The sequence below is a fragment of the Pseudophryne corroboree genome, chromosome 11 (assembly GCF_028390025.1).
Source record: "Pseudophryne corroboree isolate aPseCor3 chromosome 11, aPseCor3.hap2, whole genome shotgun sequence".
Lineage (NCBI taxonomy): Eukaryota > Metazoa > Chordata > Amphibia > Anura > Myobatrachidae > Pseudophryne > Pseudophryne corroboree.
Window position 1 is genome coordinate 62,747,134 of NC_086454.1, and position 15,368 is coordinate 62,762,501.

General features: G+C 44.8%; 1 protein-coding gene and 1 long non-coding RNA gene across 2 annotated transcripts in view; one reads left to right on the forward strand and one right to left on the reverse strand.

The window, feature by feature from the left end:
- The window catches only part of MRPL21 (mitochondrial ribosomal protein L21), an 88,747-nt gene that overhangs the window by 55,168 nt on the left and 18,211 nt on the right, over positions 1-15,368 (forward strand). The window lies entirely within an intron of this gene.
- Positions 5,407-15,368, reverse strand: part of LOC134968840 (uncharacterized) — an 87,629-nt gene continuing 77,667 nt past the window's right edge. Inside the window, exon 3 of the long non-coding RNA XR_010189344.1 lies at positions 5,407-6,756. This is a non-coding gene — a long non-coding RNA (uncharacterized LOC134968840). The remainder of the gene's footprint in view (positions 6,757-15,368) is intronic.

Below are 15,368 nucleotides of genomic sequence, written 5' to 3' on the forward strand. Positions count from 1 at the left end.
AATCTCAGTGAATCCTGCTGGCAACAGGATCACTGCATCGAGGGACTTAGGGGAGAGATTTCCAACTCACCTGCGTGCAGGATGGATTGGAGTCTTAGGCTACTGGACACTTAGCTCCAGAGGGAGTCGGAACACAGGTCCTCCTGGGGTTCGTCCCGGAGCCGCGCCGCCGATCCCCCTTACAGACGCTGAAGACGGAGGTCCGGAAAGCAGGCGGCAGAAGACTCCTCAGTCTTCATGAAGGTAGCGCACAGCACTGCAGCTGTGCGCCATTGTTGCTACACGTCTCACTGATTCAGTCACGGAGGGTGCAGGGCGCTGCTGGGGGCGCCCTGGGCAGCAATATTAAATACCTTTAGTGGCAAAATAAATACATCACATATAGCCATTAAGGCTATATGTATGTATTTAACCCAGGCCAGTTTTCTTAAAACCCGGGAGAAAAGCCCGCCGAAAAAGGGGCGGAGCTTATTCTCCTCAGCACTCAGCGCCATTTTCCTGCTCAGCTCCGCTGGTGAGGAAGGCTCCCAGGACTCTCCCCTGCACTGCACTACAGAAACAGGGTAACAAAGAGAAGGGGGGCATAATTTGGCGATATTGATATATTAAAAGCGCTTATATCAAAAACAACACCTTCTAGGGTTGTTTATATACATTTATAGCGCTTTTGGTGTGTGCTGGCAAACTCTCCCTCTGTCTCCCCAAAGGGCTAAGAGGGTCCTGTCTTCGATTAGAGCATTCCCTGTGTGGCTGCTGTGTGTCGGTACGTGTGTGTCGACATGTATGAGGACGATGTTGGTGTGGAGGCAGAGCAATTGCCGGTAATGGTGATGTCACCCCCTAGGGAGTCGACACCGGAATGGATGGCTTTAGTTATGGAATTACGTGATAATGTTAGCACATTACAAAAGTCAGTTGACGAAATGAGACGGCCGGAAAACCAGTTAGTACCGGCTCAGGCGTCTCAGACACCGTCAGGGGCTGTAAAACGTCCCTTACCTCAGTCAGTCGACACGGGTACCGACACAGATGAATCTAGTGTCGACGGTGAAGAAACAAACGTATTTTCCAATAGGGCCACACGTTATATGATCACGGCAATGAAGGAGGCTTTGCAGATCTCTGATACTGCTGGTACCTCAAAAAGGGGTATTATGTGGGGGGTGAAAAAACTACCTGTAGCTTTTCCAGAATCAGAGGAATTGAATGACGTGTGTGACGAAGCGTGGGTTAACCCAGATAGAAAACTGCTAATTTCCAAGAAGTTATTGGCATTATACCCTTTCCCACCAGAGGTTAGGGCGCGCTGGGAAACACCCCCTAGGGTGGATAAGGCGCTCACACGTTTATCAAAGCAAGTGGCGTTGCCGTCTCCTGATACGGCCGCCCTCAAGGATCCAGCAGATAGGAGGCTGGAAACTACACTGAAGAGTATATACACACATACTGGTGTTATACTGCGACCGGCAGTAGCCTCAGCCTGGATGTGCAGTGCTGGGGTAGTGTGGTTGGATTCTCTGACTGAAAATATTGATACCCTGGATAGGGACAGTATTTTATTGACTCTAGAGCAATTAAAGGATGCTTTTCTTTATATGCGAGATGCTCAGAGGGATATTTGTACTCTAGCATCAAGAGTAAGCGCGATGTCCATATCTGCCAGAAGAAGTTTATGGACGCGACAGTGGTCAGGTGATGCGGATTCCAAAAGGCATATGGAAGTATTGCCATATAAAGGAGAGGAATTATTTGGGGTCGGTCTTTCGGACCTGGTGGCCACGGCAACTGCCGGCAAATCCACTTTTTTACCTCAGACCCCCTCCCAACAGAAAAAGACACCGTCTTTTCAGCCGCAGTCCTTTCGCTCCTATAAAAACAAGCGACCAAAAGGACAGTCTTATCTGCCGCGAGGCAGAGGAAAGGGTAAGAGAGGGCAGCAAGCAGCCCCTGCCCAGGACCAGAAGCCCGCCCCGGGTTCTACAAAGCCATCAGCATGACGCTGGGGCTTTACAAGCGGACTCAGGAGCGGTGGGGGGTCGACTCAAGATTTTCAGCAATCAGTGGGCTCGCTCACAAGTGGACCCATGGATCCTGCAGATAATATCTCAGGGTTACATGTTGGAGTTCGAAAGGTCTCCCCCTCGCCGGTTCCTAAAGTCTGCTTTACCAACGTCTCCCTCAGAAAGGACGTCTGTTTTGGAAGCCATTCACAAGCTGTATTCTCAGCAGGTGATAGTCAAGGTACCCCTCCTACAACAGGGAAAGGGGTATTATTCCACACTATTTGTGGTACCGAAGCCGGACGGTTCGGTAAGACCTATTCTAAACCTGAAATCCTTGAACCTGTACATACAGAAATTCAAGTTCAAGATGGAGTCACTCAGAGCAGTGATAGCGAATCTGGAAGAAGGGGACTTCATGGTGTCCCTGGACATAAAAGATGCTTATCTGCATGTCCCAATTTACCCCTCACACCAAGGGTATCTCAGGTTCGTGATACAAGACTGTCATTATCAGTTTCAAACGCTGCCGTTTGGTTTGTCCACGGCCCCTCGGGTCTTTACCAAGGTAATGACCGAAATGATGGTTCTTCTACGAAGAAAAGGCGTATTAATTATCCCTTACTTGGACGATCTCCTGATAAGGGCAAAGTCCAGAGAACAGCTGGAAGTCGGTGTAGCACTAACCCAGGTAGTGCTTCAGCAACACGGGTGGATTCTGAATCTTCCAAAATCTCAATTGACCCCGACAACTCGTCTGCTGTTCCTGGGAATGATTCTGGACACGGTTCAGAAAAAGGTGTTTCTCCCGGAGGAGAAAGCAAGGGAGTTATCCGAACTTGTCAGGAACCTCCTAAAACCAGGAACTGTGTCAGTACATCAATGCACAAGAGTCCTGGGAAAGATGGTGGCTTCTTACGAAGCGATTCCATTCGGCAGATTCCATGCACGGACATTTCAGTGGGATCTGCTGGACAAATGGTCCGGATCGCATCTGCACATGCATCAGCGGATAACACTGTCACCAAGAACAAGGTTGTCTCTCCTGTGGTGGTTGCAGAGTGCCCATCTGTTAGAGGGCCGCAGATTCGGCATACAGGACTGGGTCCTGGTGACTACGGATGCCAGCCTACGAGGCTGGGGAGCAGTCACACAGGGAAGAAACTTCCAGGGCGTGTGGTCAAACCTGGAGACGTCCCTTCACATAAATATACTGGAGCTAAGAGCGATCTACAATGCTCTAAGCCTGGCAAAATCGCTGCTTCAGGGTCAGCCGGTGTTGATCCAGTCGGACAACATCACGGCAGTCGCCCACGTAAACCGACAAGGCGGCACGAGAAGCAGAAGAGCAATGACAGAAGCTGCAAGGATTCTGCGCTGGGCGGAGAATCATGTCATAGCACTGTCAGCAGTGTTCATCCCGGGAGTGGACAACTGGGAAGCAGACTTCCTCAGCAGACACGACCTTCACCCGGGAGAGTGGGGACTTCATCCAGAAGTCTTCCACATGATTGTGAACCGTTGGGAAAGACCAAAGGTGGACATGATGGCGTCTCGCCTCAACAAAAAATTGGACAGATATTGCGCCAGGTCAAGAGACCCTCAGGCAATAGCTGTGGACGCTCTGGTAACACCGTGGGTGTACCAGTCAGTGTATGTGTTCCCTCCTCTGCCTCTCATACCAAAGGTACTGAGAATTATACGGAAAAGAGGAGTAAGAACAATACTGGTGGCTCCGGACTGGCCAAGAAGAACTTGGTATCCGGAACTTCAAGAGATACTCACGGAGGATCCGTGGCCTCTACCTCTAAGAAGGGATCTGCTTCAGCAGGGACCTTGTATGTTCCAAGACTTACCGCGTCTGCGTTTGACGGCATGGCGGTTGAACGCCGGATTCTAAAAGAAAAGGGCATTCCAGAGGAACTTATTCCTACCTTGATTAAGGCTAGAAAGGAAGTGACTGTACAACATTATCACCGCATTTGGCGAAAATATGTTGCGTGGTGTGAGGCCAAGAAGGCTCCAACGGAAGAATTTCAATTGGGTCGATTCTTACATTTCCTGCAAGCAGGATTGTCTATGGGCCTAAAGTTGGGGTCCATTAAAGTTCAAATTTCGGCCTTATCAATCTTCTTCCAGAAGGAATTGGCATCAGTGCCTGAAGTACAAACTTTTGTCAAAGGTGTACTACATATACAACCCCCAATAGTGCCTCCAGTGGCACCGTGGGATTTGAACGTAGTTTTGAATTTTCTCAAATCTCATTGGTTTGAGCCTCTAAAATCGGTAGATTTAAAATACCTTACATGGAAGGTAACCATGCTATTGGCCCTGGCTTCAGCCAGGAGAGTTTCAGAGTTGGCGGCTTTATCATACAAAAGCCCATATCTGATTTTCCATTCGGACAGGGCAGAACTGCGGACACGTCCTCATTTTCTCCCTAAGGTGGTTTCGGCTTTTCACTTGAACCAGCCTATTGTGGTGCCTGCGGCTACTAGCGACTTGGAGGACTCCAAGTTACTGGACGTTGTCAGAGCATTAAAAATATATATTTCAAGGACAGCTGGAGTCAGAAAATCTGACTCGTTTATATTGTATGCACCCAACAAGATGGGTGCTCCTGCGTCTAAACAGACGATTGCACGTTGGATCTGTAGCACAATCCAACTTGCACATTCTGTGGCAGGCCTGCCACAGCCTAAATCTGTAAAGGCCCACTCCACAAGGAAAGTGGGCTCATCTTGGGCGGCTGCCCGAGGGGTCTCGGCATTACAACTTTGCCGAGCAGCTACGTGGTCAGGGGAGAACACGTTTGTAAAATTTTACAAATTTGATACTCTGGCTAAGGAGGACCTGGAGTTCTCTCATTCGGTGCTGCAGAGTCATCCGCACTCTCCCGCCCGTTTGGGAGCTTTGGTATAATCCCCATGGTCCTGACGGAGTCCCAGCATCCACTAGGACGTTAGAGAAAATAAGAATTTACTTACCGATAATTCTATTTCTCATAGTCCGTAGTGGATGCTGGGCGCCCATCCCAAGTGCGGATTGTCTGCAATACTTGTACATAGTTATTGTTACAAAGATCGGGTTATTACTATTGTTGTGAGCCATCTTTTCAGAGGCTACTTCGTTTTTTGTTATCATACTGTTAACTGGGTTCAGATCACAAGTTGTACGGTGTGATTGGTGTGGCTGGTATGAGTCTTACCCGGGATTCAAGATCCTTCCTTATTGTGTACGCTCGTCCGGGCACAGTACCTAACTGAGGCTTGGAGGAGGGTCATAGGGGGAGGAGCCAGTACGCACCATGTGATCCTAAAAGCTTTATTTAGATGTGCCCTGTCTCCTGCGGAGCCCGCTAATCCCCATGGTCCTGACGGAGTCCCAGCATCCACTACGGACTATGAGAAATAGAATTATCGGTAAGTAAATTCTTATTTTTCCACAAACCCAATACATACCCTTAGGCAGAGGCATCCCAAAAGTTTTGGTATAAATGAGCCTTATGTATATCATAAAGTACCCTGTGTTATTACCATTGGCATCTCCACATGTGCTGTTATCAAGTGTACACCTTTCTCTGTAGTTGGTATAAAGTATCGTTAGGTGTTAATGCCCATTTGCATCTATGGAATGCCAACAGGTTTTGAGATTCTTGAGGGAGCATCTACCGGACATCTTTACCACAAATGTGGCTCCAGTATAGTTAGTGTACCCTAGGTTTGGGCTTTTTACCTGTAATATTTTTTCCTTGTACACATATGGGTGGGACTTTTCATTAACACTTAAGCAGAATTCAGGTTTCCCTTTGGCTGCAGATACCTGCAGAGCGGGCGCATACAGCAAGCCTGCGTCTAAGACATCCAAATATGGGAAGTCTACTATATTCTGTACTTTAGGTGTCTTATTGGCACAACTGCGACTACCATTCTTTCGCTTATGGCAGGACCAATCTCTGTCTATCATGTCAGCTGTGCTTATGTAATGAGCCAGGAGGGGTATACCTGCATCTACACTGATGGGTAGGTGGGTACAAATCCAACATTTGCTTGTGTTGAGAGCCTTTGCAATTTTACTGTGCATTGCTATCATGGAATTACCTGTAAATTCTCCTCCATAATTATTCTTTTGTAAGGCCCTACACACACGTGTCTTGAATAACGCTTCATTGTAAGATGTTACATTACCTGTTTGACTGGTCACATTGTTAACAGACCCTGGAATGTATATACAACACTCAAGCACAATGAGTATGATTGTAATCAGACATGCCCATGAGAGAATGCACCCCCATAGTCCACGGTCTGGCCTTTGGCCTATCAGCATCATCCTGTTTAGCATTGTCTTTGTTGTCCTTTGATCTTCACAGTACTCTTCTAGGAGTTATGTACCCTCCACAGAGATACTGCGTTGGCAAGTGGCTCAAGGGATTATTATGCCCGAACCACTCACTTGCTGGTTTTACTGGTGAAGTGCAGAGGAGTCTTGGAGAATATCTTCCACATGTGCTTTCTCAGGAGGCGTGACTTTTCTGCAGTGGGTGGAGTGGATCCACGAAGTCTTCTCCTTTATCTTAACAGCAGTTGGGGTTGTCAACAAGACTTGGTAAGGTCCTTCCCACCGGTCTGTCAGCGAGCCCGATCTCAGGAAATTTCTGACCATCACCTCATCACCAGGATGTAGATTATGACAAGCACCTTCCACAGGGATTGGTTGTGTGCTGGTCACAGTAGCTTGGATCTTCTTTAGCTGGTTGCTTAATGAAATAAGATAGTTCACAGTTAAATCATTTGTTTTACTGAGTTCATATGCGGGTGCAATAGCAACATTGGGCAATTTTCCAAACAGTATTTCATACGGAGAAATGTTCAACTCCCCCCTTGGTGTTGTTCTGATCGAGTGCAACACTAATGGCAAAGCTTCTGGCCACTGCAAGCTGGTTTCTTTACATATTTTGGCCAGCTTATTTTTAATAGTCCCGTTGCAATGTTCAATTTTGCTGCTGGTTGGCACATCTTTTTAAACACTAGTCCCATAAAATGTATGCCTTGGTTAGATGATATCACATATGCTATACCATATCACATATGGTATACCTATAAATTCCTGTACCAATTTCTGTGCTGGACTTGATGCTCTACCTAGCCACTGAACCTGTCTACACAAACCAATATATGCTAAAACATCCTAACCTTTGGAAGCTGAATGACATAAGTTTGTTTAACTTGGAAAGGACCAGTTGTCTGGGGAAGATGTGAAGGTATAGTCTTAACTGTTCTTCCAGCATTCCTCTGCAAGATGATGCAAGAAGCACAGTATTTGGTTGCAACTGATGCAAAACAAGGTGCATCCCAGTAAGTCTGAATCAGACTAATTATGGCCATCTTACCTGCATGGGTCAGTCCATGGGACATCTGTGCCAATGCTGGCAAGAGTGATTTTGGGGCAACAGTTTTACCTTCAGAGCTGTGCCACAAGCCTTCATTGCATTTTCCCTCTTTAGTCCTTTCCTGTAAATAACAAGCTTTTTGCATTTTGATTAATGTTTGTTCATTTAGTATACATATATCTTTAGTAAACATGTAAACATTTTTATTACAATTTATTTTCGTGCTGCTACCTTGGCAGTTATTATCAGCTTAGTCAGGGTATGTTAAGCAAGCACGAGGGGTTACACTTTCCTCCCCCCATTCCTCTCTCTGAAACCCATCAGTTTCATTAACCATTTGTAAAGTAGCAGACTTCAAAATATTACATTTGACCAGGGTAATGGTGGTAGAAATAATGAGGACCAGTTCCCATTCTGGTAAGCGTGCCACAGTGTCATGCCGAGTTTTCTGACAAGTTAGTAGAGCTGCTATTATTATTATTTTGCTTTGCAGGGATTTCTGTTAGCATGGTTTGCTATACAATATGAGGTGAAATTACATTATATGCCTTAATTAAAAACTAATATATTTTATTCTTCTCTGGAACTGTCCTGCCCAGCACGGTCTGCAGGTCAAATTAACAACGTATTATCTGCAGTTGGTTTCTACAGAATTAACAAACAATTTCAGCTCGACAGCGCAAGTATCCAGTTGATCAGACTGGACACCTGCCTGTTTCACGCTGAAACGGTCTATGTCTAGGGGTGGTACCTTTCTGTTGCCCACCCAGCCATATTACCAGTGACTTCAGCAACTTTAACTTGTTTCTAACTTTATTGAACACCAAGTTATCTTCATGGTGTACTGCTAAGGTTGTCAAATCCTCTGGGACTTGTGTGCGCCACAGTAGATCATTAATGGTCAACCAATTTTTGATATGCGATCTAAGACCCTCAACAAAAGCAATGGTCAACATTGTAAAAGGTTTCTTGTGATCAAATATCTCTTTTATTTGTCCATAATTTTGTACTTCTGGTTTGAACCTTACCCAATAATCTCTGGTATGTTTTCTCTGTAGGTCTCTGAGAAACATCTTTTCTTACTCTATTTGTATCCTGTGTGTTTGAAATGGATGTTTTCTCACCCTTCTTCTTTAGTGAGTGCCTTTTATTCTTCAGTTGTTAATAAACCAGTAAACAATTGTACCATATTACTATGTGTAAATGAATGTGTCTTATACAGCCGTACTAGCTTGATTAACTTACTTTGGCTTTCTCCTATAATGGTTACATTTTTCTAGGGTCCAGGGCACATGGATTGACCATAACTTGCCCTCATCAGTAGTTACTACTCTTAGTGGAGCACGTAAAAGTGTTTGTTGCTGTGCTACCTTACTTCATGTAATTCCAGTTGCAGTCATGTTATCTGGGTGTATGTTGGCATAATTTGCACCCTTTTTTTTTTTTTCCTTTCCCTTTTTAAGTGGAACACATTCATTGTCTTCATTTCTCTCAATGATATCTGTGCTAAATAGGCAGAAGGGGGAATATAACGAGATGTTTCTAGCCATAATGTATATACCTTCCATTCTTCAGCCTTTTTCCCTTAATTTACTTAATTCTATCCACTTGTCTATGCTAAAGGTTCCTATGAATGATCTATCAAGGTATTTTGCATGCCATCTCCTGAGAAATTTCACAGCCACACTCCCATGTCTCTGATACATTACACTCGCTGGACTGCCGTGCGGGATCTCTAACATAGAAGAGCCCTTCGGTGTGGACATCTCTTGACCCATTGTAATGGCTAATCTTTATTTTACAGTCCAGCCTCAATGTCCAATACAATGGTAAACAGGGACGCTCCCCTTGTTTAGAGAGATATTACTCCACTTAGGAAACCTCACCACCTCGTCAGGTGCCACGGCTCTGAACAGGCACACGTGTTCCACACTCTGCTAAGCTTGGCCTTATAGTGTACAAGGTGCTTTTCACAGTGGGTGAGTATCCCTGATACTATCCAGCATAGGAGAGTTTAACCGGAGCCTCTCTCCTACCTGGGCCCTGTCCAGAATCTGCCGGCGTAAAGCCTCGGCCAATCACACTCATAATCACTCACAGACTTCACGCTTAATTTAGCAAGATATGGCAGGCAAAAGATCCCATAAAATCATTAAATATGATAATGACAGAAATTACAATCTTAACACTCTATACTAATCACTGCATCTGGTAATAAAATGCAGTTAAAATCATTTTGGTTCCATACTCACAATCTCCAAAAAGACTTCAAGGAGTTACAAGCCAACAATAACACACAAAGTCAGCAGACCGAGGCAGGGACACATGCAGCAGAAGTAAGATAACAGCTCTTACCTATGGCCACAGTTGATCCAGGTGTCCCGGCTACAGCCCACCTTCCTTCTTCGTGTGTCAATGTTGGGTTGATCTCGGTGGGACCTCCAAAATGATATGGTCATGTAAAATAATTGAAGAACAATGAAGTCTCTTTGGTAGATTTATTGCATTGTGAAGTTCACAGGGCTCACGATAAAAGAATATCATGAACTGCACATTGACACGTTGATTTCATCTTATATACTTTCATCATAGCATTACATGATCTAATCAAATTAACAAGCCAATCATATACATAGACCAATTACATTTCAAATATCAGAATATATTATAATTTATAAACTCCCCTTATGGGGGATTTCCAATTAATTAGCTCAGCATCTTGTGATTATGACTGTTACATTAAAAATATACTTTTATCTTCAACATACTTTCGACTTCCCTTTTCTATAGGATACTAGCTAACCACAGTCTATGAAATACTGTAAAGCTAGACTAACTTCCTTAATTGCTACTAAAATCAAAGTTTCTGCAAACATATAAGAATCACATTTAAAGCAACAGTTTCTTTTAAGCAATAGACAAACTGACATCCAGCTTCCATTTTGTGTATTCACTTATCTATATCAGCAACACAAAAGTGAAAAAATATATAGTGAAAAAGTGAAAATAGGTTAGTGAGAGAGGCTGCTGAAAACAGCAGGGGTAAATTAGTGAGAGGTAATGAAGGGGGAGATAAAGTAGTGAGAGGTAAAGTAGTGAAAAGTGAAGGTAGGAAATGAATTACATTGAAACAAAACACACAATAGGGATGAAAGTAAATATGAAAATAAGTGTTAATATGGGTAATGAGTAAGACACCAGGAAAGTCTAAAAAGCAGTTTCACTGCAATGTCTGTAAGAGTGTATTACATGGATCTACACTCACTTCTCTTACTATTATTTATATCATAACTGTTTATAATGATATTATCCTAAAGACTGCAAATCTGAATCATGGCTGTGGTTAGCCAAATACTGGCTTTGTTCACTGTTGTAAAGTAAGATGTGTTATACAATTGGTCAGCACATGGTGCTTATAAAACAGTATATGTGGAGCACTGCAAGCATTGTGAGTTCAGGTCTCACCTGCAGCAGCTTTGCTTAATTCACTTAGCCACACCATACTGGATACGCCCAATCTCATCTGATCTTGGAAGCTAAGCAGTGTTGCAAATTGTTTTGCCATCTGGGAGGAAACTGGTGATCCAACTAGATTGCATGCTAGTTTAAACTGTTAAAAAGATACATTCTGGTTAGCTCAGTTTGGGCTTACACTATCAATCTAAACCTACCATAGGTTTTACAGTCATGAAAGCTCCCCAGAGCCCGCTCCCGGCGCCGGCCACTAGAGAGGGCCCATTAACTAAGCTGCGGTTAAGCAGCAGACATATCAGGTTTTTAAGCCTGTGAGAGGTCACATTTAGTTTCAGACTTCTAAGAATTATTATACCTCTGAATCAGGATATATCTGGATATATGTATATGGGTATATAATATATATGTGTGTATGTATGCATATATGAAATAAATAAATATATATATATTTATAAAGGTCTGAGTATGTGTGAATATACATTGTTGTGTGTGTGTGTGTGTGTGTGTGTGTGTGTGTGTATATATATATATATATATATATATATACTGACATTAAAATCTATTTTGCAATAAGCAAGACTATAGTGGCACAATTGGTCAGCACACTGTGCTTATTAAACAGTATCTGTTGAGCACTGCAAACATTGTGAGTTCAGGCCTCACCTGTAGCAGCTTTGCTTATTGTTTTTACAGGTGGCTCTATAGCCAAGTGGTTAGGCTTCCCGCCCACAGTGAACATTGTGATTGCATGGACACTGGTTCAGATCCTGGTTTAACAGGTGGTTTAAAAAAACAAACAAAAAAAAAACATGGTAGGACACCATTTTTAACGTTACTTCCTGGTTCTTTCCCGGAGGTTGCTGCCCTACAACACTCAACCTCTGGAGGAGCGGGGTGTTGTTAGGAATTTAATTTATTAATTGTTTTTGTACAGCATGACTCTACAGGAAGATTCACTATTGCTGGTAACCACATGCACGGTAATGCAGGTTTATACATACGTTACTTCCGTGGTGTACTTACTGGTCGGGGTACATGATCACTAAGTCTAATGCATAGTCAAACAAGCAGCTTCGCTGCAAAGTCGGTCACACAGTGTGTCGGACAAATACGACTGCACAGACAGACCCTTACCGGTCCTCTTTGGGGGGAATGCGGGCGCATGTACTGCCTGAGAGGAAAAATTTACTGTTTCAGCTAGATTGTTGCGGTCGATTCGCCGCCAGCCCTCATAGCACCAGGCCAGTACGTCAGGTTCTCAGCGAAGGCTGAACAATTTCCAATGAGAGACAATTGCAATTATTGGGCGTTTACCTATCGGAGTGTACCCTACACAGCAGTAGGGCTGTTGCTTCGCCCTGCTTTGGTAAGGGTTTGAGGTAACAAGGCTGTAGTGGCAGGGCACTACAGTTCAGGTTTGCCATAAACAAAGACCACCTTACACTTCTTGCTGCCTACAGCTTCTGTGGACGTTGGCAGTTGGTTCTTGCGTTTTCAGCTTTGCTAGTGGCGCACAACGTCCACTTTGGCTACGTTCCTAACAGGCGGAGTTGGATTCCAAACGAGAATAGATCGCAGATCAAGTGGGGGGGGGGGGAATCTGATTTCCTACCATTGTCTACGCGAATTCCTGAATGATTCTGTCTCAACGACTTCAATTCCTAGGTATGATTCTCGACACAGTAAATCAAAGAATTTACCTACCCGAACAGAAAGTACAGGTCATTCGTCATCTGGTACAATTAGTGCTCAAGCCACGCACAGTCTCGGTTCATTTGTGCATTCGCCTATTAGGCACAATGGTGGCGGCTTTCGAATCGCTTCAGTTCAGACGACCTCACTCGCGTCCTTTTCAACTGGATGTGCTCGCACAGTGGTCGGGCTCACATCTGCAGATTCACCGCAGGGTGAGGTTGTCTCCAAGGGCCAGAGTGTCTCTACTCTGGTGGCTCAAAGTACAGAATCTAACCACAGGGAAACGGTTCGGCGCCTGGAATTGGATAAGTCTCACGGCGGACGCGAGTCTTAGAGGTTGGGGAGCTGTAGTTCAAAATTATCAGCTCCAGGGTCTCTGGGCGGATCACGAAAGATTGCTGTCTATAAATGTCCTTGAACTCCGGGAAATTTACAATGCTCTACGACAAGCAGTGCACATGCTGCAGGCTCAGGCTGTTCAGGTGCAGTCAGACAATGCGACGGCGGTCGCATACATCAACAAACAAGGAGGAACGAAAAGCCGTATGGCAATGCGGGAAGTAGCTCGAATCCTCAATTGGGCCGAGTATCACCAAGTGATATTGTCGGCAGTACTCATTCTGGGAGTGGACAACTGGGAGGCGGATTATCTCAGCCGTCGGGATTTTCATCCAGGAGAATGGGCATTAAATCCAGAAGTGTTTCACATGCTGGTCCAGAAGTGTGGTTACCCGCAAGTGGACCTGATGGCATCTCGCCACAATCATCAAACGCCCCAGTACGTGTCCAGAACGAGAGATCCAAAGGCAGTGGCGGTGGATGCTCTCACAATCACGGGGCCATACAGTCTCGTGTATCTGTTTCCACCGTTTCCGCTGCTCCCTCTGTTGCTAAAACGGATCAAAAGAGTCCGTCACAGTCATACTAGTGGCGCCTCTTTGGCCTCGGAGAGCTTGGTTCTCTGATCTCCGCGGTCTACTCGCAGACGATCCTTGGCCGCTCCCACTACGTCCGGACCTGTTACAACAGGGTCCGTTCCTTTACCCCGATTTAGCGCGGCTGTGTTTGACGGGGTGGCTGTTGAGACAGCCCTCTTAAGAAGAGAGGGCATTCCAGAATCGGTTATACCAACCATGTTACGAGCTAGGAAGCCGGTTACGGCAGCTCATTATTACAGATTTTGGCGTGCCTATATAGGTTGGTGTGAAGCTCGGAAGTTTCCGACATCATCATCTTTCAAGTTATCCCGTCTTTTGTTATTTCTACAGATGGGGTTAGATGGAGGTCTGCGTTTATCCACACTAAAAGTGCAGATATCTGCGTTGTCCATTTATTTTCAAAGAAGATTGGCTCTATTGCCGTCGGTTCACACCGTTATGCAGGGTGTCCTCAGAGTACAGCCTCTATTCATTCCACCTACTGCGCCATGGGACTTGAATCTGGTTTTAGATTTCTTACAGTCTTTTTATTTCGAACCCTTACAACAAGTGGATATTAAGTTTCACACTTGGAAAAAAGTTTTCTCCCTACCAAAAGTAGTGTCCTCTTTTCACATCAATCAACCAATAGTAGTTCCTGTGTTAACAGGAGATTCTGGAACCTTGGATGTGGTACGCGCACTACGCGTTTATGTATCCCGAACGTCTACAGTTCGTAAGACGGATACATTGTTTGTCCTCTATGATGCGGCCAAGATGGGTTGGCCAGCTTCTAAGCAGACCTTATCCAGATGGATAAAACTGACCATACGTCAGGCTTACCTTCATGCTAGGTTACAGCCGCCTACATCAGTAACAGCTCATTCCACACGTTCTGTGGGAACGTCATGGGCAGCTGGTCGTGGAGCTTCTACGACACAGCTTTACTGTGCGGCTACATGGTCTTCAGTGCACACGTTTGTGCGCTTTTACAAGTTTGATACTTTTGCGGCATCAGCATCTAGCTTTGGCTGCCTAGTGTTACAGGTGCCAAACAGCTCTCCCGCCCCAGGGGGGGGGGAACTTTGGTACTTCCCAAGAGTACTCCAGTGACCCCTAGTGGATGAAAAAGAAAATAGGATTTTGGTACTTACCAGGTAAATCCTTTTCTTTGAATCCATAGGGAGCACTGGACGCCCACCTAGAGCAGTTATACATGGTTTGTGGTAGGTTCAGAGAATCTTATGGTAACACACTCTCACCGACTGGTTCAAATTAGCAAGTTCTATCTGGTTTGGTGTCAACTGTTAGTTGTCAGTAACGTTATGTGTCAACTTTATTGTTGTCTGTTTTGTTATATGTAATTTTCCATTGTCAACCTCTATAGCTCCTGTTCGGCTCAGTAAAAAAACACTGAGGTACTCTGGGATATGAAGGGAAGGAGTAGTCTCAAATTTTAATTTATTCAGTGCCTAGTTTCTGTGGAACCGTCCATATCCCAAGAGTACTCCAGTGCCCCCTATGGATTCAAAGAAAAGGATTTACCTGGTAAGTACCAAAATCCTATTTTCTGTCCAGCAAAGTAAGTGAGATGTAGCCTCGGGCTTTAATGCCTGGGACTATTAATTTACAGCTCGTCTTTCTCACCCGTTAAATTGTCTGTTTTCGGCCGTTAACGCATAGGATCCGGGATAAGTTCCTGGACCTATGTGTTGACAGGTGCCGCAAACTCGATAACAGGCAATTTATCATGTATATAAATACACATTAAGTGCTGGTTGCAGGCTGCACTTCGGGGATAATTGGATAGCCTCAGGGGATCGATTAGCCTACGGTAAATTACCGCTGCTAACTGAATTCCCCTCATAGGTTGATCATTGATAAATGCTTTCT